Source organism: Equus caballus, chromosome 16 (genome assembly GCF_041296265.1).
Source record: "Equus caballus isolate H_3958 breed thoroughbred chromosome 16, TB-T2T, whole genome shotgun sequence".
Classification (NCBI taxonomy): Eukaryota; Metazoa; Chordata; class Mammalia; order Perissodactyla; family Equidae; genus Equus; species Equus caballus.
This window is the reverse complement of record NC_091699.1, coordinates 8,389,211-8,413,049: the sequence shown is the minus strand read 5'-3', so window position 1 is coordinate 8,413,049 and position 23,839 is coordinate 8,389,211. Positions and strand designations below refer to the sequence as shown.

At 38.1% G+C, this 23,839-nt stretch overlaps 1 protein-coding gene and 1 pseudogene across 1 annotated transcript in view; both read right to left on the bottom strand.

Annotated features, from left to right (window-relative positions):
- LOC138918159 (uncharacterized) overlaps positions 1-23,839 on the bottom strand; it is an 80,728-nt gene that overhangs the window by 24,477 nt on the left and 32,412 nt on the right. The gene's annotated exons all lie outside the window — the stretch shown is intronic.
- Positions 21,696-23,037, bottom strand: LOC138917986 (mitochondrial import inner membrane translocase subunit Tim17-A pseudogene; annotated as a pseudogene).

Here is a 23,839-nt window from a genome sequence, read left to right as displayed (position 1 = left end):
GGTTCTGCTACTAACCAGCTGCATAACTTTGGGCAAGTTACTTAACCTCTTTGTACCTTGGTGTTTTTTTTTTTTTTGAGGAAGATTAGCCCTGAGCTAACATCTGTTGCCAATCCTCCTCTTTTTGCTGAGGAAGACTGGCCCTGAGCTAACATCCATGCCCATCTTCCTCCACTTTATATGTGGGACGTCTACCACAGCGTGGGCTTGCCAAGCGGTGCCATGTCCTCACCTGGGATCTGAACCAGTGAACCCTGGGCCACTGAAGCAGAACGTGCGCACTTAACTGCTGTGCCACCAGGCCGGCCCCTGTACCTTGGTTTTCTAATCTGTAAAATAAGAGTCCCTAATAGACTTCCTACAAAGATTAAATACAGTGATAATTGCTTGGCAGAAAGAAAGCAATTTATTGTGTTTGCCAAAAGAAACAGTCATTTTTGTATCCTCCCCCTTTTTAAAATCTCAACCTCTAGCCCATAATAGTACTCTCTATAGAGACAAATAGTCATTAAATGATGAATGAAGGCTTGACATTTGCATTTGTTTAACTGTGAGTAGGAAACAGCATTAGAAATCTCCTGATCAATAACTTTCCACCTTCATTTCCCACCAATCAAATAGCCTTTTGAGTCATGAAGATCTTAAAATGGGAAAATAAGAAAGGGGGTAGGGAGAGGGAGGGGGAGGAAAGGAAACAAATCTGGAGAGGGGAATGTTTACAAATACATCACTAAAATTCACTGAAAAATTCTATTTACTATTTTCATTTATTATTATCAAAGTTCCTTGCATGATCTCTTGCTGAAACCATGGAAAGTAGCATATTTTCCAGTAGGCTCTGTGCTTGCTCTGATGTACCTTTTCAGCATCTGGCCAGGCACATTTATATACGTAAAAGCCCAAGTAACTTCTTGTCATCCTCGTGCTGATTTTAAGGACAGCACTGCAGGCACTGACTTGGCAGAGTTACTCACTCAGCAATACGTAGACAGCTTAAGGACTAAGAAAGTGACATCACACCTGACCTTCAAAATATAAACACCAGAAATCCCAACTAAAAAAATAAAAACGTATATTCCAAATGTTATTGCAAAATACCCTCCTGTTTTCCTGGCTTAGTGACTGCTGGTAGAAGAACACAATGCTCGGGAGAAAGAATGAAAATACTTTGACATCAGTGTGTGGGTTGGGATTAGAAAAAGTCATGCTCTCTGATGGGACACCTTCTCCCCACATCCTAGAGCAAAAACAGAAAATGACTACAATAATGGGAGCTGCACGGAGGATGCTGCAGTGGACAAAGCAACAGAATCGTACCCAGGCAGGCAAAATATGTTTCATTTTGGCAGAGTGAGAGATCTAATCTTTACCAGCAGCATGACTAGACTGACAACCTGATGGTAAAGCAAATAAATGATCAGTTCCCTGTTCCAGCCACGGAACCCACAGTGCTTCCTTTAATAACATATCTAGAAATGTACAGCTCTCTTTGAAGGTGAAACAATTCTCCCTTGCCTACTCAACACCCACCTAAAACCAGTTTATATGTAGAGCTATTTCTGCCTGTTTTTTGTGTTACTTCTCCATCAGATAGCTAAAGAGTTTTAAACCAAGAAATAACCACAGGAACTAAGTGATGCAACTGCTCTTGCCACAATTAACCACAAGGAATTTATTCCTTGCTTCCTACACAGCACATGCTTTTTGTATTGCTCCTTTATTCACCTTGAGGCAATTATTTAACTGCTTCATGTTCACAGATGGGAGATGGGAGAAAATACAACCAAGAAAATCCACAAAACTTCAAATTTTATCTATTCAATCCTAATCAATGACAAACCTATAGAATTTGCCCTCTTCCCAAAAGAGTTGATAAAAGATCTAGGATTTTGGACAAGGGAAGGGAGGTTTACTACGGTTTGTGTGACACATCTGCTGATCTTCTACCGGGTTTACTGCCTGTGCTTTCCTTGCCAGTTCATGACTGAGAAGTGTGAGTGAAGCGGCACTTCATCTCAGTTCCTGATGTGGGACTGTCATTTCTTTGAACAAGATCATTAAGCTATCACCTCAAAACAAAATGGATACCCCTAAGGGTTAACTTGAATCATTCTCTATCTATAGAAATTTATGATCTGCTTACACAGTTATAGTCTGAGGGTGGTGGTGGAGAGGTACCTAGAAAAGGATAGAGTGTCCCTCCAGGCAAGGACACCTTCATTCTTCTCTGAGGAGAAATGAACACAATGCCAACCAGTCAGAACTAGGATGATGTAAATGTACAAGCAACTCAAGCCATGAGAAATTCCAACTTTTGGGCATCCCATCCAAAGCAACCAGGAAAAGTTACTGTTACAAACTTGACCCCTTACTACTCACACACGTTAAGTTCTGTTCACTAGCATAATTCCTATATGAACTAACATGAACTAAATTTATGTCAAGGGTGGCAACATAGCATTTAAACTCTAACATGTCTGTTGTTAAATAATTTTGGCAAAGTATGGCTCCCTAGCTTGCAGTGTGCAGACCATGCTGAAGATCTTGGCCTTGGATGATTTTCTATTGTCTAGCCTTTTTTCCCCTGTTTTTATGTTTTACAGTTTTCCTGCAGAGGACTGTCACATGAAGACAAGGTGGAAAAAAGTCATCTGTTATCTTTTGTTAATTACCATTATTTTCTGGTAAAAAGAAAACCTTTAGAATTATTGAGACAATTAAATCATAGATATGGGTAAATTTCAAAAGAATTAGAAATTTGGAGCTAAAGGCTATTTTTTTAAATGAATTAATAAAGTTTTATTTATATATAAATCGCTGTACCTAAACCACTTACCAATATGTTGGCTAGCTTGTTATATACCCTAAGTGTGGGAAATAGATGGACAGAATATGAGTGGGCAAGCAAATGAAAATAATAATACTTAAAGCCGTAGGAGATACAGTAATATTGGCATAGTCTTTAATTCTGGTAAGAATTTAAATTGGTATAATTTCCTCTTGGAATGAAATCTGACAATTTTTACATAAGAATATTCATACCCAAACATTCATGACCCAAAGTCTTGTTTCTAAAATTTATCCTTAAGAAATAATTTAAATGGGAAATACTTCCACTCTAGTTTTATTTATCACAAGCTTAACATAGATAAATAATTAGAAACAATAAAGATATACTACAATGCAGGGTAGTTAAGTCAATTAAGGTACAACAAATGAATAGAATAAAGCAGCCACTAAAATAATAATTATAAAGTAAGCTGGGCCAAACCACAAAGGTTGGTCTGGGTTTGAAGACTGGTCAAAATGTCTTAGACTCAACTTAGGTTACTTGCATTTTGGTACCAAACTGGCAAATAGTACAACAGATGTATGCACAATCAACAACACGTAAGTGGACTTGGTCCTCGGTTCCCTCTCCGGTTCCTCCCACACTTGTGCCTGAAGTTCTGTGGTCAATGCAGAGTGAAGAATATGCCAGGTCAGCGGAGCCCTGAACTCTGCCTTGGCGAGAGTCCACATTAGCAGTGGAGCTTCCACCCCATTTCCGAATAAGAAAAATTTTCCACTGTATTACTTTATAAGAAAACACCTCATCATTCTTTCTCCTACTATGTCATCACACCTACAGCAAGCTTGGTCATGGTCTACTTCATGAAGATTACCTGGAAACATGGAAAAGGCCTGGAAGTTGGCAGTGCAGGAGATACCAAACTGTAAAACATTCTCTAGGATATAAGGTTGTACGGATAAGAGAAAAATGGAAACATGGAAAATAGGAGGGAAAAGGAAATCTATTGAGATGATTATTTTTACTTTTGAATTTACAGTTGTGATAACATCACTTTGACAAGATGGGAGAAACTTTAGTGGCTCACAAACAACTAATCTTGGGCCTCTTCTTCCATTTCTTTTTGTTTTGCCCTAAAATTTTTCCCCTTGTAAAGGTAGGCATTAAATTTATTAGCCATTCCCATGCTTCCACTGGCACTGAAAGGAAGGGAAATCTTGCCTTTGAAGTACATTACCTTCTCCATCATGCTGTTTCTTAATATTGCCCCAAAGTCCTCAAAGCACTGGTTTCCATATTTATACTCCATAGTCACTATACTGCTTCCCGTCCTACAGGGCCTGCCTTTGCCCACAGCTCCAGGGTTCCCCACGAGCAAGTGGCAATGCTTTGCCCCACAAACTGCCTGCCTGGCTGCAACTATGTTTCACACCAAGGCCGTCAACACCCGTGGTATAGAGAGAGTGGATGCTTTATAGCAGAGAATGACTTGACAGTTTATATTCTCTCTCTCAGAAGTCAGAATAGGAAATATCTGAAGAGGATAGAGCCATACAGAAGTGGAAAGACTGAGAGAGAGAAGAGAGTAAGTAGAGGTCGTAAGAAGGGTCAGGTAATTGACAGTGACAGAGGAAGTGCAGAAGAGGGAGGCCAAGAGCAGCCTGCTGCCAGTCCGATGGACAGTATTCCCGACCTCCATGAGGCAGCGCTGAGCGGAAGCTGAGACTTTGCTTTCTTTCCTATTTTTTCCCCTTACTTTTCTATGTAACTTTACCATGAAACTTCTGTTAACAGAGAAAATCAAGGGTGTCTCTGTTCCTGTCAATGTGAAAAGTTCTAACAAAATAATAGCTAAGTTCTTAGAGCACCGATCCTGATTCTGAAACTATAAAATCCCACAGGTTCTCAAAAAAGTGTATCACAATCACCATAGAGCTCCATTCCTGCACCAAGATTTTTTCAAACACTGAAAATACAGTATAAAAAATTAAAGTAACTTTCCCCATGTAGTCACTGTGGGAGGGGCTACCCTGATTCCAACTATGCTGTACTACAGTGGTCATATCTTCTGGAATTCCTTTTTGAATCATATTCAGAATCGCTGCTTTGTCACTCAAGAAAACCAACCATATTTTTTCACTTTCTACTTCGGGCTCTCTTCCTCTCCTTCCCTTTTCCTTTTGTTTCTTGCCATCATGAGCCAATCATACGAGGAGCTGTGTTAAGTACTGGGTGAAATGAGTGACTGAACCAAATGGAGTAGAGGTGGGGAAACAGTATAACTGAAATAATAGCAGCAAACATAGGATAATACGTTCATTTGTGTGTTATGGCTCTAGCGCCATAAGAAATAAGATGGATGTTGCTGAAGGGGGTTGTGTTGCAGCCACACTGCTCCATCATTGGTATTTCAGTTGATAGCCACTTGCTGTGATATCCTAAATGATGCCCCATATCTGGCACAATGTATACATTTGTGAAATCACTGAGTAAATAAATGAATGAAGGAACGGCTTAATGGCTTCAATAGAGTCTATTTTGCTGGTTACTACTAATTTACTAATTTAATAACTTTAATAATTAAAAACAATTTTTTCAAATAAAAATAACACTACAGTAAATGAAATTAATAATATAATTTATAATGGGACCGAAGTTATTTCTTTGGAACAGGGTTATGATTGGCCCTCATGTGACTGTGCTGTGACAAGGATCTCGTGATGGTAAGTTATACCATCCCTCTCAAGTTCCAAATCAGATACCTGAGCCTTTTCCACACTTACGGGTTCACTCTGCTGCCTGACTTCTTTTATTCCCTTGCAATACTTGGGGACCTTTCTCCAGTGAGGACACAACACCTCTATCTTCCCTCTTCCCTCCCCAGGCTTCAGAGGCCAGTTCTTAACACATCTTACAGATAACCAATGCTCAATAAATGTTTTTAAAATAAAACAATAAAAATACTTGTACAATTCCCATTAAGATCTGACACAAATTTCTCCACTATATATTGTAAGCATTAGAGAAGATGTGTATTTGTTGTCAAAAGTTTTTAAATTCTAAGAAATTTATCTCTACTTAATTTAAAAACTTACTGCCTGTGGCAGTATGGGAAAGACACATTTCCTTACCATACGCATTGTGAAATCCATCTGTATCATCTCAAGCTTTAAGAATTTCAAGCCACACCAGAACTCTGATTTAATTATCTTTCCACCGCAAGAGTGCCTGCACAGTATCCGTCACTCATGTTTATTTGCAGGTGCATGGGAATGAATGTGGCTGATTTATTGTTGTAGGCTATCTTGATGCAAACAATGGTATAATTTGTTTCTTGGATTCTTTTCAATCCATTCTACAGCTGCCTTCCCTCAAGTGTGAGTTCTATAGCTTCTTTATGAAAGCTGTGCTCCCAACAGAAATGTCCTTGAGTAGCTGTAAATCTTCACGTGATGAAATTGACTAATATTTGTATAAAGTTTTACCATACACAAAACACCTTAATATACATTGACACATTTAATTCTCATAATAATCCAAAGCAATAGCATCGTTATTCCCATTCTGCATATGAGACAAGTCTTTTTAAATTACAGCGACTTTCCTAAGATTATGTAGCAGCGGTAACATTGAAACCCAGACTTCTCTGTTTCCTTCTCCTTCAACATAATCATCCTAGCAGTTCATATGTATATGAAAACTTCCTTTTCTTGAGGTTTCTTACTTTTTATGGAATTTAAATGGAAAAAGCACTGAGATGAAAACTCTGCTTGAAATCTCCCCTAAGTCAGTGTTGTTCTTTAAAGTCAGTAGTAAAGTCAGTCAGTAAAATTCTAACCAAAATGAGTAGAATAAAACGCTTCCCAAAGAGCATTAGGAATTAAAACAAGCAGCATCTTGGCCTCTGTGTCTTTATATTCTCTTTTGACTCAGTATCCATTTTGCCCCAAAGCACAAAACAATAATTAGAAAAGAAAGGATACTTATATGAGCTGGAAGTTAAAATATCATGTGACCATCTCGATAAGTAGATAATTCATTTGAACGCAGTGGTGCCAAAAGTATGAATGGATGACAAAGAGAACAGTCATTCCGATGCAATAAGATGGCAGTGTTAAGCAGTCTTTAAATAATACATATTCTAAAACACAGAGCTACATCATGAGTTTGATACAGTCACCTCAGTAAGGAATTAAACATGAAAAAATATTTCCTCTGAAGTTGCTTAGAAGATGAAAATACATATGGAATGTCTTACTGATTACTTAAAAAAGAAATTGTGCCATTAGTTATTGATGTTAGAATTTTATAAATGATGAGGAGATAGAAAGTCATTATCATAAAAGTATAAACTGTAAGGCAGTTTCACATTATCTCAAATTTCTGCTAAAGTGAAAATGTACTAGCTTCACAAATTAAGCATTTTCACTACAAACTGCCTTTTTTCTCACCTCCTGATTTATACAGAAACTTCTGAAACACCTTACTGGTTATCAGCAATGAAACAAAACTATGAAACAGACAAGATGTGTCTCAGTCCTTCCAAATCAAAGATGGTTTCTCTTTGGGTGAATGTGTAGCTTTACAGGTCCATTAAAATCTACTCGAACCTTCCTTCTACTCTATTGCTGGTACTGAGCAAAGCAAATTATGTCACACCTACCATGGCACTCCTCTTCCTAGAAACAGCCCTGGCTTCACATGGGTGGGGGGCTGGGGAGGAGAGGCCCCTGCATGGTCTGCCTCCTCCTCCAGCCTTACCTAGTACCTCCTCCACCTCACTCACTACCATCACCCTGCGTCTCAGAGGCCAGCGCAGTGGCAGGCACACAGCTGGGGCCCAATAAATATTTGTTAAATGAATCATTTTTACCATTTGACAATGTAACAATAAAACATTGCCTCACAATTTTGAAATTTGTTTATTTCCAAAACAATTTTATGTAAGGAGAGAATGAATTAGTAATGTAATGAGTCCTTTATTCTTTGTATGAATTTTTATGTATTTTGAAAGTTTACAGTAGGTAAACTGACATATATTTTAACTCCAAGTAATTACTGCTTTGATTAATTATTTCAACAAATAAACGTCTTGTATTCTAGGCACAAGAATAAGCGTTAGAGAAGATGAATTTAAATATTCATTTATCCTATCATTCAACAATCATTTACTACAAGCTAAGTGTCACTTAAAATTGTTAGATACACAGCCAAAATCTATTGGCAGGTGAGATGGGAGTTTTTATATTTCCCAACACACACACACACACACACACACACAAGCACTATAGAAGAGATATTAGTGGAAATCTGTGGTTTTTTTCTTTAGAAAGAGAGAAAAGGGTCTTGTAGCAATGGACAAAAGTGGATGGGTGGCTTGTGTAGGACCCTGACATAGCCTGAAGGAGGGGACTTGACACATTTGCCTGTCTAGGAGAGCAGCTCTAAAGCCTGGTAATGAGGAATATTCTGAGCAAGTGAATAAGCAATGGGCAATCTTAGATTATGGATGTCTCGTGAATATATGAACTGGGAACTACTCAAGGTCTGGGCTCTCTCTTGGATCCTAAATGGACTTGTACACTGTGGGTTTACGGTAACCACCGTCATGAAACTATGCCTAGAAATAAGGCCAACATATTAGGACATAGAGAGTCTTAGAGGAAAAGCACATATTCTACAACTTAAGAAAGGCTTGCTATACTTTTATTATGAAGTAAAGGGCAGTCTCCTATTGAGAATATTTTGTGTTTATCTTGGGTAGAAGTTTTCCCAAAAGGGTCCCTGGGGCTGATAGTATGTCTCAAAGTTCTATCCCATAAGTAAAAGGGGGGTCCCCAAGCGTCTGAAATGCACATTCTAAGCAGACACTAGCAGATACGGAACACAAAATTCAGAGATGGGTCTTCAGGGACTCTTAGATCAGTCTGGCTGCCCTAACCACAAGAGAGAAAACTCAGAGTCAGAAAATTTTAGGAGTTGGGGAAATTTCAGACACAGAATATTAAATCTGGGCTCAACCTTGGTGAGTAAATCATTCTTTGTGTTTCTGTACCCTGTGTGGAGCGTGGGAGATAGCTCAAGGGGTTAAATACTTTATCTAAATCCTCTCTCCTGTAACAGGTACAAAGACTATTTTCCCTGGAAGAAAGGGCTGATCAAATTTAAGATTTCAGCAAATGGCCTACTTTGAGCTCTTTTTTTGTCCCATTTGCCTTTGTTCTTGGTGTAGTGCCTATAAGAGCTTCAACATTTTTATATGAATCAAATCATAGTCACAATTAAGTTTTCTGTAAATGTTTTTTTCCTTAAAAAAATTAAAATTGGAGCCCTGTAATGTAGTAAAACAATGTAATCAACCTAGATGTTAAGGTAAGCCTCTGATCCACGTATCAGAAGTAACTCAACTGGTTGAAAGCGACAGAGGAAGTGGAGATGGAGTTGGGTATATGGCCAGTTTGTACAGAGGTTAACGCCACAAGCTTTGTAGTGGAACAGACTTTGGTTTGAATTCTGGCTTAACTGCTTACTAGCTTCCACTAATGACCTTAAGCTAGTTATTTAACCTACCTGAGGTTCACTATCTTCATTTAAAAATGCTTAGCATGGGGGCCGGCCCACTGGTGCAGCAGTTAAGTGTGCACGTTCCACTTTGGCGGCCTGGGGTTCACCGGTTTGAATTCTGGGTGTGGACATGGCACCAGTTGGCAAGCCATGCTGTGGCAGGCGTCCCACATGTAAAATAGAGGATGATGGGCATGGATGTTAGCTCAGGGCCAGTCTTCCTCAGCAAAAAGAGGAGGATTGACAAATGTTAGCTCAGGGCTAGTCTTGCTGAAAAATTAAAAAAAAATGCTTAGCATGAAATTATTATTACAAAAACAACAGCAGTTATTGTTGCTATTAATAAAAATGCATGTATTCTGAGGGCCTGGGCCCCAAAGACAAAAAGGAATATTTTTTCTTCTATAAAGTTCTATACATTACAACATTCCCTTGTAGATATGATCTGTTTCCTAAAGGAGAAGGAAATAACATCCTTTGGGTTCCTAGGACATTATTTTTTCCTTCAGCTCATTTTATTTATTTATCCCAGTCACAATCTTTTTGTTAATCTTTTTGTAACATTTTGGTATACTTCCTTGGCTTTCTCTTTAGTCCTTATTGAAACAAGTTTTCTCTTTATGCAATCATGAGTAAACTTATTCTTATTTCTATTCAGTAATGTAAACACTGTCTTTTAAAACATTATGATAGGGGCTGGCCCCATGGCCGAGTGGTTAAGGTCATGTGCTCTGCTTCAGCAGCCCAGGGTTTCACTGGTTTGGATCCTGGGCGCGGACATGGCACCACTCAACAAGCCATGCTGAGGGGGCATCCCACATGCCACAACTAGAAGGACCCACAACTAAAAATATACAACTATGTACTAGGAGGCTTTGAGGAGAAAAAGGAAAAATAAAATCTTTTAAAAAAAACCCAAAACATGATACATTTTAGGATGAAAATGAATAAATAGCAAGAGACAAGAGAAGGTGGCCTGTGAATAAATAAATAAATGATGATGCAAAGTTAATGGAAACACTCAGGAGCCTCAGCTTATGATTCCTCATAATCTAAAAATCCAAAGGGCAAATACACCACGTTTATTGATGATAAACTGCTATTTGTTAGACATGAACCCTTCCAGGGAGGAGGGGTATTATCATTTACTAAATGCACAGTTCAAGTTTTACTGGTACTAAGATAATACATGTGATGCCGTTAATTCCATCATAGAAATGTGACCCAAGTATGAGAATGTATCCTAAGAGCAATTACACAGTAATAATACTCTGTTTTTTTTTGGTAAAGATTGGCACCTGAGCTAACAAGTGTTGCCGATCTTCATTTTATTTTCCTGCTTTTTTCTCCCCAAATCCCCCCAGCACATAGTTGTGTATTTCTAGTTGTAGGTCCTTCTAGGTGTGGCATGTGGGATGCCGCCTCAACGTGGCCTGACGGGTGGTGCCATGTCCGCGCCCAGAATCTGAACCAGTGAAACCCTGGGCCGTGGGAAGTGGAGCACGCGAACTTAACCACTTGGCCACGGGGCTGACCCCAAATAATACTCTATTAAACATACTTGCTGCTGTATATATACAAAAAGTATTCCACTTCTAGGAGATTTATGCACATTGAAATGACTAATCATGACTCTCTACATGTGCAAAAGAATTAGGAACCATCTAAAACTTCCCTAAAAATACTCGAACTTGCCTGTTTAGGTCTCTAGTGATATAATCCTGCTTATATCTTTGATAAGCACAATTAACAGAATGCTGACTCTATTAGAAAGTAGCTCAACGCTCAAAGCTGCCCTGCACCCTCAATTTCCAAACTCCAACCACTTATCCACATGGATCCCATCATCATGAAATAAAGATTTTGGTGTACTTAGAGTTATTTTCCCATACATATTTAACAATCTAGTTTTTGTGTGTGTGTGCAAATAAAATTAGGTTCATATTATAGTTGTCTTACAGCCTGTGTTAATTTGTTAAAATTTATCATACAAAGAGTTTTAGAAAATATTTATGTACACTTTAAAGAACAATAAGATAATCACCGATTTACTCACCAACCAGGTTAAGAATGACATCATTATCAGACTTTAGAAGCTGTCTGTGGGCCACTTCCTGATTGTATCCCCTCCCTTGGCCCCACAGATAATCACCATCGTTAATTTTGTGTTAATTATGCCCTTGTCTTTCTCTATTATGATACTATTTATACACGTACTCCTAAAAAATCAGTAGCTTGATTGTGCCTGATTTTGAATTTAATATAATGGAATATTGTACGCTTTCTTTTCTGACTTGCTTCATTCTTTAATGTGCTTTTGGGATTCATTCACAGTGATGCCTTAGCTGTAGTTCATTTTCAGCTGAAAAAGGTATATACTTTGTATATACTTGTATGAATATACCAGTTTAGCCATTCGTTTCCAGTTTCTAAAAATTACATATAATGCTGCTATGAACAAATTTTTAACATGTCTCCTGGTGCATGTATAGAAGAGTTCCTCTATTAAATATAGGGAAGTGGAAGTGTTGGATGGTAGGTATGTGCAGTCAGCTTTACAGACAACACAAACTGTGTCCTAAGTAGCGGTACCAATTTAGATTCTCAGCACCAGTGGGCGGGAGAGGACTGTGCACTGCAGCCTAGCCAGTTTTTTTTTTTTTAATATCTGCTAATCTGGTAGATAAAGATGGTACTCTATTATAGTTTAAATTGGCACTTTCTTGATTAAGAGTTTGAGCCCCTTTTTCATATATTTATCAGCCATTTGAGTATCTGCTTTTATGTGAGACATATATAATTAAAAATTTTCTAGCAGCCACATTAAAAAAGTGAAAGGAAACAAATGAAATCAATTTTAGTCATGTATTTCAATTTAACTGAAAATATTTTGATTTCAACATGTTTTCAATATAAAAATTCTTAAGAAGATATTGTACGTTCTTTTTTTTTGGTACTAAGTCTTTGAAATATGGTGTGTATTTTACATTTACAGTACATCTCAATTGAGACAAGCCACATTTCAAGTGCTCAAAGCCACAGTGGCTTGTGGCTATCCTACTGGGCAGCGCAATTGAGATACTAAGCCTTTGCCAGGTAGATTTACTCTAAATATCTTCTATCAGTGTGGGGCTTCTTTTTTAACTTCTTTATCTTTTCATGAATCAAAATTATGAAATTTAACTTGTCAAATATATTTATAATTTCCTTTATGGTCTGCATTTTCTTTAACTGGTTTAAAAAAACCCTTCACTTTCCTTGGGTCATAAAGATATACAACTATATTGTCTATTAAAAGTTTTGCAGTTGGCAAATAACATGGTTATGTATGTAGAAAATCCAAAGGAATCAACAACAAAAAAAGTTACTAAAATAAGTGAATTTAGCAAGGTTGCCTTTTTTGAGATCAGTATATGAAAATATATTGCATTTCTACATACTAAAACAAACCACCGGAAATTAAGAAAAATTCCATTAACAAATAGCAACAAAAATATAAAATATTTAGGAATAAATTTGACAGAAGATGTGCAAGATCTGTACACTAAAAACTACAAAACAGTGCAGAGAAATATTAGACTAAATAATGCAGAGATATACCGTGTTTATGGGTTTATTGCTAAAGATGTCAATTTTTCCCAAATTGATCTGTAGAGTCAACACAAACCCAATTAAAATCCCAGTAGACTTTTTGTAATTGACAAGCTAATTCTAAAATTCATAGGGAATTGTAAGGACCTAAATAGCCAAGACAACTTTGCCTCCGTCTTAGCATCCCACTGGGGGTTCGTGTACAGTCCTTAGAGATGACTGCTGCATGTACATCCCCTCAGAACCTTTCTGATGTGAAGCCAACCAAACTATCTTCTGCGTGGACTAGCTGGTCCTGACTTCTGGGATGGACTCTGCCGTGGGTGGAGGGGGCTGGGGCTGCTGCTTCTGGATATTCCTGACAGAAACCCAGTCTTGGCTCTGAACAATCCTCCAAAGGTTGTTCATTCACCTGCTCTGCCTCTTGGTAGGAATCCCTCTCATTAAATGTATCCCCCCTTAGCCACAGGTGATCCCTTCCAAGACCCCCAGTGGATGCCTGAAACCGTGGATAGTACCGAACCCTGTATATACTGTTTCTTCCTGTAAATGCATACCTATGATAAAGTTTAATTTATAAATTAGGCACAGAAAGAGGTTAACAACAATAACTAATAATAAAATAGAACAATTATAACAATATACTGGTAATAGAAGTTACTGTAGATCTTAGCAACCTCAGCATATGATTCTTTTTCTTTCCTTATTAAGTTGAGAACTTTCACCTTTTCACTTAGAGGAAGCACTTTATGGCTTCTCTTTGGCATATCCGAATTGCCGGCATCGCCACTCTTGCGTTTTGGGACCATTATGAAGTAAAATAAGGGTTACTTGAACACAAACACTGTGATACCACGACAGTCGTTCTGATAACCAAGACAACTACTAAGTGGCTATCAGGCAGGCAGTGTACACAGAATGGATAGGCTAGACAAAGGGATGATTCATGTCCTGGACAGGATGGAGCAGGGTGGTGTGAGATTTTATCACGTTACTCAGAACAGCACACGCTTTAAAACTTATGAATTGTTTATTTCTAGAATTTTCCATTTAATATTTTTGGATCACAGCTGATTGCAGGTAACTGAAACCATGGAAACTGAAACCATTTTGGACCACAGTTGATCACAGGTAACTGAAACCATGGATGAGGGGGGGACTACTGTAATTTCTTAGGGTCATTCAGCTAAGCAGCAACATACTTTCAAAACAAATGATCTCAGAACATTATCTCAGAACAGAAGCAAAGAGAAACTTTAACCCTAAAATCGACCCCCATTCTAATAACTTTCCTTTTATCTCAATGGGCCCATTCAGGTTGGCAGGTATGGGACTCTTGTGTGCTTTGTTCAAGAGGAGGGACTGTGGAGAACCGTAAACACTTTCTGCTCTGAACTTACACCTACTCCCTTGTTCTCTGGTACTGAGAAACTAACCCACTCCCTCTAAATTCCTCCTTTGAGCCAACAACTCCTAGAAAAGGAGGTAATGGCCTGCAACAGCCAAACTGCAAGGAAAAAACTCATTTCTGCAAGATTGCAACACCTGTCTGACCAACACCCACCAACCCTGCAGCTGGCGCTTGGCCACTTTTGTCTCTTTTCCTCTGTAAAATCCTCTCTTCATTTTCAGAGAGAGACTTCCTTTGAGTATGCTCTCTGTTGCAACTACTTGAACAAAGTAGCTTTTCTGTTGCATTGTGAGATTCAGAGAAGTTTTGAGCAACTGACAGAATTTTACTCTCATTCTTGAAAGATATTTTCACTGGGTATAGAATTATAAATTGATGTGTATTTTCTCTCAGCATATTGAGGATATAATTCAATTCTCTTCTGGATTCTGTTGAGAAATAAGCTGTAGGTCTAATTGCTCTTGCCTTGAAGATGATTTCTTCTTCCACCCTTTTAAACTGCTTCTATGATTTTCTCCCTCTCTTTGTTGTTACGCAATTTCACACCGATGTGTTTAGGGTGGATATCATCTTACTTATACTGCTTGGGACGCTTAGGGCTTCTTAAAGCTGTGGATTCAAATATTCTAGAATATTTTCAATTATCAGATCTTCAAATACTGCCTCTTCCCCATTCCCTCTATTTTCTCCTTATAGAGCTCTGATTTGAAGTATATAAAACTTCTTATCCTAACCTCTCTTATATCCTGATCTCTCATATTCTTTGTCTTTGTGTTTCTTTAGACTTTGTTCAGGATAACATGCTCATATCTGTCCTCCAGTACATTAACTGTAAGTCAAATCTGCTGATAAATCTATAGAACTAAATTTTAAACTTAATTTATCATATATTTCTTTTCTAGAATTTGATAATTATTTAAAAAATCTGCTACTCCTTGCTTGTATTTTCAAAATCCTCTTTTATTTTTAAAATGTATCAACCACGGTTATTCTATATTTGTCTAACAAACCCCACACCTGAAATCTCTGCAGGGTCATTACTGCTATCTTGTGTTTTATTGACTTGATTTTTGTTCATGGTGCCCTAGTACCTTTGTATTTTTTGTGATTTGGACTGTGAACTGCTCGTTTTCCTGGAATTTTAGACACCTGGGGGCTGCTGTAGAACTGGAACCACTTTAGAAAAAGTCTTCAGCTGGAGATTTTTACAGACACAGGTGGCATGAATTCAGGCTGAAGCCCATGTAAGGGCTGACTTCTGGTTTTAAATTCCTGGGGTAGGGCACTTCCCCTCTGTCCATGCAAGGGTTGTGAAAGGAAAGTTTCCTTGTTGTCCTTTTTTGCACTGGAACATTTTTTTCTTTAATAACAGCTTTACTGAAATATAATTCTCATGCCATAAAATTCATCATTTTAAAGTATATAATTCAGTGATTTTTAGTACATTCACAGAGTTGTGCAACCACTACCACTATCTAATTTTAGAACATTTTCATCTCTCCAAAAAGAAACTCCATCCCCGTTAGCAGTCACTTCCCAGTCCTTCCTTCCCCTAGCCCCTGGCAACCACTAATCCACTTTCTGTGTCTATGGATTTGCTTATTATGGACACTTTATAGAAATGGAATCATATTGTATGTGGCCTTTTAAAAGTGGCTTCTTTCACTTAAGATAATATTTAAAGGTTATATATGGCCACTTTCATATTTCATTAACTCTCACAATTCAGGGTATAGCCCTTGATGTCCTAACTTTACCTGAGTGTGACCTTGTGATTAAGTTTTGGCCATTAGAATGTGAGCAGAAATAAGGTATTTCACTTCTAGGTCATTTTCTTAAAGGAAAGCTGCTTGCCTTCTTTTTCCTTTTTCCCCATTTCCATAGTTTGGCACAAGGTCTTGGTGATGGTGAGTTGGCTGAAACTACGTAAAGAGTATAGTCTTCAAATTAACAGAGAAAGAGAGTGGAGACCTAGCTCCCTGATCATCTTCTGGTGCACAGCCACAGGGTTAGTACCTCTGAAATACTGAAATTTATTGAAATAAACTTCTCTGTTGAGGTTGGTCTTTCAGTTATATCAGTTTAGCCTGTGTGCTAACGTAATGAGAACACAGTGTCATTTATTTTGTCATTTGCCTACTGATTATTATTCCAATATTTTTAATAATACTACTGCTGCCATGAACATATATATCTTCGACTTCCTCTCCAATTATCTCCTTATAACACAATTCTAGAAGTAGGGTTGCTCGTTACCTATAATGTGTGGACATTATTAAGCCTCTTGACACATGTCTACAAATTTCCATTTAGAAAGATGTCTTGTTTTACTCTCAACATCAGTGCAGAAGAGTGCTTTGTTTGCTCACTTAAAAAAACTTAAAAGATAATAACCTAAAAAGTGCTATTTGGTAACCTGCCTAGGGTAAATAATAGTAAGTAATGAATAGTGAAAACTATTCATTTTATCATTTGTCTAAGTTCTGATGCTAACAAAACAACAACACACATCTCTTCTAGTGACTTAAAGTAAGCATCCCTAAGCCTTTCAACTGGGAAACAATGGTAAAAATTGTATTATGTTTGCAATATAATTATCTTTAAATACATTGAAAATGCTAACATTTTCAGCATATGCTGAACTTATTTTGGATTTCTGACTTGCATTTCCTGAGCTATATTTATAATGTTATTTTCCCATTTCAGCTCAATATTTTCTCATTTATATTGTGGTTCTGTAGCAGAAAATGGTTTTCTCTTTTCATAAGCAACAGCAATTGTGAAAAATATTGTACATGGTGATTCGACACAAAACGAGGAGCTAATCCAATAACCCATCTCTTCTAAAGTAGCTAAATATTTCAGTGGGTTTCACAAAGATGATGAAGACAACAGCAACCCTAATTTTTGTTGTCTCATGTTGGTAGCTTTTATTCTGTAAGAATGATAAATACCATCAGATAATCTAATCATAGTCCAAGATACAAGTGTGCTTTAAAATAGAAGTTAATGAATACATGTTATAGGCCAGTTACAGTAAACACAGATATACACAAACACTGAAAACCGGTCATGAGTCAACCTACACATCCCATCCGTATGAATATAAAAGCTATCGTTTTCATTAAAATCTACCTCAAACATGATTTTTATTCAGGGCTGTGGGAGGCAGCCTGCAGGATGTCCCTCAATGATCCAACCTCATGGTACTCATGCCCTTGTGTAGCTCCCACTGAATAACCTATGTAACTATTATTGTGGAATGATGGAGTAGGACTTCTGAAGCTAGTTAATAAAAGATATTATGACTTCTGCCTGCCTCTCCCACATCACTCGCTCTGGAAACCAGCTGCCATGTCATGAGGACACTCAAGCAGCTTAATAGGGAGCTCCACAGGAAGAGAAAATACAGCCTGACTGACAACCAGCATTGACTGGCCAGCTGCAGTCAAGCCTTCAAATGACAGCAATCTCTGAGTGACACTGAACCAGAACGTCTCAGCTAAGTTGTTTCTGGGTTCCTGATCCATAGAAACTGTATGGCACAATAAGTGTTTATTGTTTGAAGCTGTAAAGGTTTAGGGTTATTTGTTACATAACCTGAAGAAGAAACTGAAAACAAAAGGTGACACCTTGACAGTAAATTAAAATCTATATTCCCAAGCAACTTTTGATTCATCAAAAATTTATAACATCCCTATCATATATAAGAAGAGTCCTTTAACTTCTAACTGTAAAGCTGGTGCTTCTCTCCTGCGTAGACCCTCCAGCCTTCTGTGTTCAGCCTCCTTGCAAGGCACATACATACACCTCCCAGGACCCCCCACCCCAGGCTAGCGCGAAGGCAGAGGAGAGACTCACGAGATACATCAGCTCCATTCTGAGCTTTCCTGAGCTCTCAGTACATTTCCCATAACACCTCTGTATAACCATAAAAACCTCTCATACTCCTTTAGCACTAAATGAAGCTTAAAATACTTTATAAATGGTCCCCAAAATAAATCAGGGTAATGAAACAAAGGTAGTGCCTGTCTTCAAATTATATGCAATTGCACCATCCCTACTCCCTATTCCCACCTCAGGAAAGGCACAACCACCTGGAGAATTGCAATGATGTTTTTAAATTTCACAATTAACTTTAATTTCAAAATTCAAGAAAATTAACGTTCTTTAATTTTGAACATTAGCACCCCCACGGTACACTTTTATAGGGACTGATCCAGAGTCATCTCTAAAATTACAGTAAAAATAAGCTTCACTTCCACTGCCGCTGGCAAAGTAAACCAAAGAAAGGAAACAAGTATGACAGCTCAAAAAAAATCTGAAGTTTAACTAGCAGCTGGGTCAAAAAGATTGGAAAAATCAAGGCTACAAATTGGTCTGTACAACTAATAGCAATTCAAAAGGTGGAAAATGCATCTCAGTGAAATGCAGCAACTGAGTGATTTTAAAGTAAGGCCTATTATACAAAAACATGCTCAGAGACCAAGACAGATACTATCTTCACAGCACTCAAGTCTGACCACCGAGGCGGGTTGGTTGAATCATGTGTTCACATGACTCAGAATGAAACTTGGTAGAACTTTCAGCTCATTGGTCCAGAGAGAATCAAATTTATAACAGCATAATTTGTAAACTGTCAGAATCCTTAGAGTATGAATTTGTTCCCAATCTGCAGTGGAACAGCTGATACATACAAAATACATAATGAAGATTGATGCCCAGCTTTTTCTGTGGTTCCATGAAAAACAGATCCTTGCTGAGAAAACTTATATACAGTATTTATTGTAATATTTAGTTGGACCTATTCCAATCTTCTTAGGACATGACAAAAATCAGGGCAACTCTAAAACTGCCATTGAGCTTCCCTACCCAGGCATCCATCTTCAAATCCTTGGCATTTTTGCAGAAAGGTAGTTGGTACTGACATGCTTTGAATGAAATTTGTAAACAGAAGAAATATTCGTGGCTAAAATCTCTTCTGGGAATGGTATAAATTGGAATGCAAAGTATGCTGAGTAAGATTTCGCAGGGCTATTTCCAAGGGGGGCAGGCTTGGAAGAACTGGGGCTGCCGTGGGTAGCAGAGTCAGAAACAAACAGAGAAGCGCCCCCAGAGATGATGACAATCTACTTGAGAGGGCCAACTTGGTGGCCTAGCCTAATTTCCCCTGGCACAAAGATAAGACTCAAAATTGGTAATAGTCCATTTTAAGATTATTTAAAAGGCAGCTGAATAAAAAGATTACTAGAGCAGAAAAATGCACCAAAGGTACCAGTGCTGGGAGCAAGAGGATTTAATTGGGAGTCAGCTGACTTATTTTCTTGTCCCAGCTCAGCCATTAATTAATTGGTCTTGTAAGCTTTAGCAAATCATTTAAAATGTCTGGGATTTGGTTTCCTCATCTGTATAATGAGAGGACAGGACAAGAATCTAGGACTTACTAGTTTGTACAAAATCAATATTGTGTTGAGGAAGATTCTCAGGCTGCTTGGAAACCCATTAGGAAAGGAGACGGTAATCAATTAGTAATGTCTGCCAGGACAAGGTGTGGTGGAAGAATGGCTGGAGAAGTGCACAGCCATTAGACTCAATCATCTTTAAGGGCACTTACAACTAGAACATTCTATCATTTATTCATTGAACACAACTAGCCAGAAGACCCATTGATAGGTTATTTCAACAAAACTACACCTTTAGGAAATATAAAGAGCTGAGTAACAAACAGAAAGAAAATTCTTTATTGTTAAAGCCTGTTAATTCAAAGAGGTAACAATGACTGTATCAAAGCAATGGATGTTCAATTAAAAAAAATAAACAATTTAAAAAAATGGTAAGTACTAGGTTACACAGATACACAGATAAAACTCCAAGATCATGATCAGAAGATGGCTTTGCATTTCACAGGCCTGAGGCAATATTAACTGTCACAGGTATAAGAGCTGTCATAGGTATAATAGCAAGTACTTCATTAAAGCCCCTATACTTGGCCTGTTACATCATTGTAAAATTCTAAACAGCTAGAGCAGCATTTTAAAACTGATGTAAGCTTTACATCGTAAATTTGAAAAGAAAATGCAATAAGAAATAGAGCGGGCAATGGACTGCCACATTTTTAATCAGTAGCATTGCCGCTGTTATTAATCTATTTCTCAAGTGCTATCAGTTAACAAAAGCTTAGTTAAAAATGTAGATTAATCAAACAACAAATCAGAAATGATTTAAAGTAATTTTAGGCCAGACAATTTACACATTCATAAAAAATACTTTAAAGTACTTTTTGATGAAGTTGTAAAAAAATAGAAGTATAGGGAAACCACACTGAAATGAATTCAAATGCATTTCTTTATGAGACTTAGCACTAAGTTATCTGACCATAGTGGATGGCCTGTCCTTGGATCAAGGGTATGTGAAACCCAGTGGCAAGAGAATATGTTAATGATAAATATCAATATCACTGACTTTTTCAAGGTAATAAAACCTGCTTAAGTCCATATGATAGTTTGAGCTTTACTTGAACACTGAGAATAAAATAAAATTGGTATTCAAAAAAATAAGCAAAATCTGTCTTCATAAATTCTTGGAAACCTAGATTACGCTAATATATTTTTTCTAATAAACATCACCAAATATCATTTTGTAATAGAATGAACAAAACTATAAACATTTAAGGTCTTTTTTTTTTCTTTTGGTCCCAGAATCCATCTTTAAGCATCTGAATGGGAAGAATATTTTTCTTACTTCCAAGCTAATCTTTTAAAACTCTGATTTTGGGTTTACTTTTAAATCTATTAAATACATATGTTGTTTGAGATTTTCTGGCTCTAGGGATAGTGTTAAGTTATTCTGACATATCTTTGGCCTTAAAATAGGTTGCTATTTGTAACACTGGAAACAATGGACTAAATTATTTACCCATTGAAACAAAATATTTTTTGAGCCAGGTACCATTCTAGGTGCTAGAGCAGTGAACAATACAGAAGTTTCTGTCTGCACAGTTTATATTCTAGCAGTTGAAGATAGCTAGTAAATAAGGAAGCAAATAAATAATTTCAGGTAGTGGTAGTTGACATGAAGAAAAAAATACCAGAGTGATAAGACAGAGAAAAATTAAGTGGAATCAGGCATTTGACTAGCTAGTCAGGGAAAGGAGAGCCAGCTTCATGAGGATGTGACACGTATGACTGCACAGAACCCCACACTTAGAAGAGCTGACACATGGTTTAATGCTCTGCTGTCACTTCCTGAAACTTTTAATAAGAGGCCTTGCACGTTCCTTTTACACTGAGCCCTATGTAGCCAGGTCTTGCAGAGTACGATTGTGTTTTTTTTAAAACATTTTATTCAAGCACGCAGTAAACATCAAACCTCCAGTGCTCCCCCACCCTCTGTGAATTCTTCTCATGTAGGCATGGGTCTACCGGAAGGAAGTTGTGTCTGCTGACGGCTCCGATGGTGAAGAATGACGACACAGTGGCCTCAAAGGTACAGAGAGTTTTGTATCTGACATCCTTAAAACCAAGACACAGGGTATTTTACTTCCAAAGTGAAGAGTGCGTGTTCCGCCCTAGCTGTCAATCCAGAAAGTATGCACTACGGAAGGATCCACGTGGATTCGGCACAGTTCTTCTCATACACGATCTCCCTTGAGTGAGGGGGGAGTCTAACTACAAAACGTGCCGTTTTCAAAGCACTCATTTAAAGCATTATTATTATTATTTCAAAGCATTATTTAAAGTGTGTAAGGATGAAAAGTAGAACTCTGCCACTTATCTTAAAAGAAAGCGCAAGTTCCAGGAGTTTTTGTTGTCTGACTAACAGAACATGCAAATTCAGGCAGTGAGGTCCTCAAGGAATGACATGCATCTTTCCCTGTTGTCTGCCCTGTGGTCCTGTATCTCCTAAGCACTTATTATATTTCCTTTAAAGATATAAGACACTTACTTTGCTTACAAATGCAATCCAAGTGTGAATAAATAAATGTATTATCTCTTAACACCCCCCTTCCATGTTCCTTTAAATAGAAAAATGTGCTAAATGTCCCTTCATATCCTGTTGGGCAACAGCTGTCCCACCTATGGTTTTAAAAACAGACTGTAACTCGATCTTCTGAAATCCTTTCTTGAACTGCATTCTGTTGAAGAAGTCCTGGGAAAGAAGTCCTATTGATATTGTTGGTAGTCTCCAAAAGGTGAGGACGGTAATTGGGCTGAAGGCAACTGGGAGGGGTTTTCAGCAAACTGAGGACCACTGGGAAATTATGCAGAGGCAAATCTTGTCAACAAGATACCAGCTCCTTCAGTTAAAGCTAGGAGAATGCCACCCATCGCGGCTGACCCGACCATGGCCACTGGTCCATTTCTCCTGGCCAGGATGGCTCCTGTTAAGGCACCACTTGTGATGGAGTTCCAGGGGGTCTTCCTTCCCTCTGACCTGAACCATACTGGAGTCAATCATGGAAAGCTCCCCAAACTGCAAAGCTCCCTCCCAGCTGCGGAGCCCTGGTTTTAGCAGCTGTCAAACTCGTGTGCAGTCTGTGGTTTACTCCCACTGGAGAATTGCGAAAGCCTTTGATTGCTTGAAAGATACCACCACCTATAGTACCTATCGTAAAGGCCCCCCCCCCCCCACAGTCATCCACAATTTGCCAGGGGCATGGCTCCCATGCATACTCCTCCATCTTGGCTCCCGCAGCCGAGAAGTAAGGTCTGAATGACAAAAAGGGGCTAGATCTATGCGACAACAGTGGAAGGACATTCTTTGAGAGGGAACAGCGATATTCTGTTGCTGCAAAACAGCAGGGTTTCTCAATCTTGACATATTTGAGAAACAGAAAGAAGACTAAGTCGATTGATGCATGGAAGTAAGAGAAATGCAGTGGTAGCAGATGAGGCCAGAGAAGTACTTAAGGGCCAGTTCATATAGTCTTGTAGGAGACTGGATTTTTATGTACGCACAAGGATAGTGTACCTGATGATAAGGTGTATGAAAAGAAAAATCCACCCACTGGCAGAGAGACACGAGAAAACGTGTCTGTTTTGGTGTAAACTGAGGTTGAAACACTATATATTATGTGCTTGTGTGTGTGTATGTCTTGTGAATATATATACACACATATCTATATACTATATATATTTAACTATCTTGAGCATTTATGTCCATAGGCCAAATATCATATCCGATTGAGGTTTCTTAGCGTACGATGAATAATCTAGGAATGTCCAATTAGAGGCGTTAACACAAAAATATGTCCTAGGACAGTTAACCCAGTAGAAGGGCAACTCAACCAGTGGAGTTAACCAAGATCATTACATATGAAAAGAGGCCTCACTGTCGTTATCTTCCATGGGCCCCCTGGGATACTAGGAAGACAGAAATTTCTAAATTTATTTGTAATAACGTTTGGAAAAGAGGAGGAATGTACCGCCACCCCACGGGCCCCCACCTAAAGTACAGGGCACAGGGCAACCACTCTAGGTGCC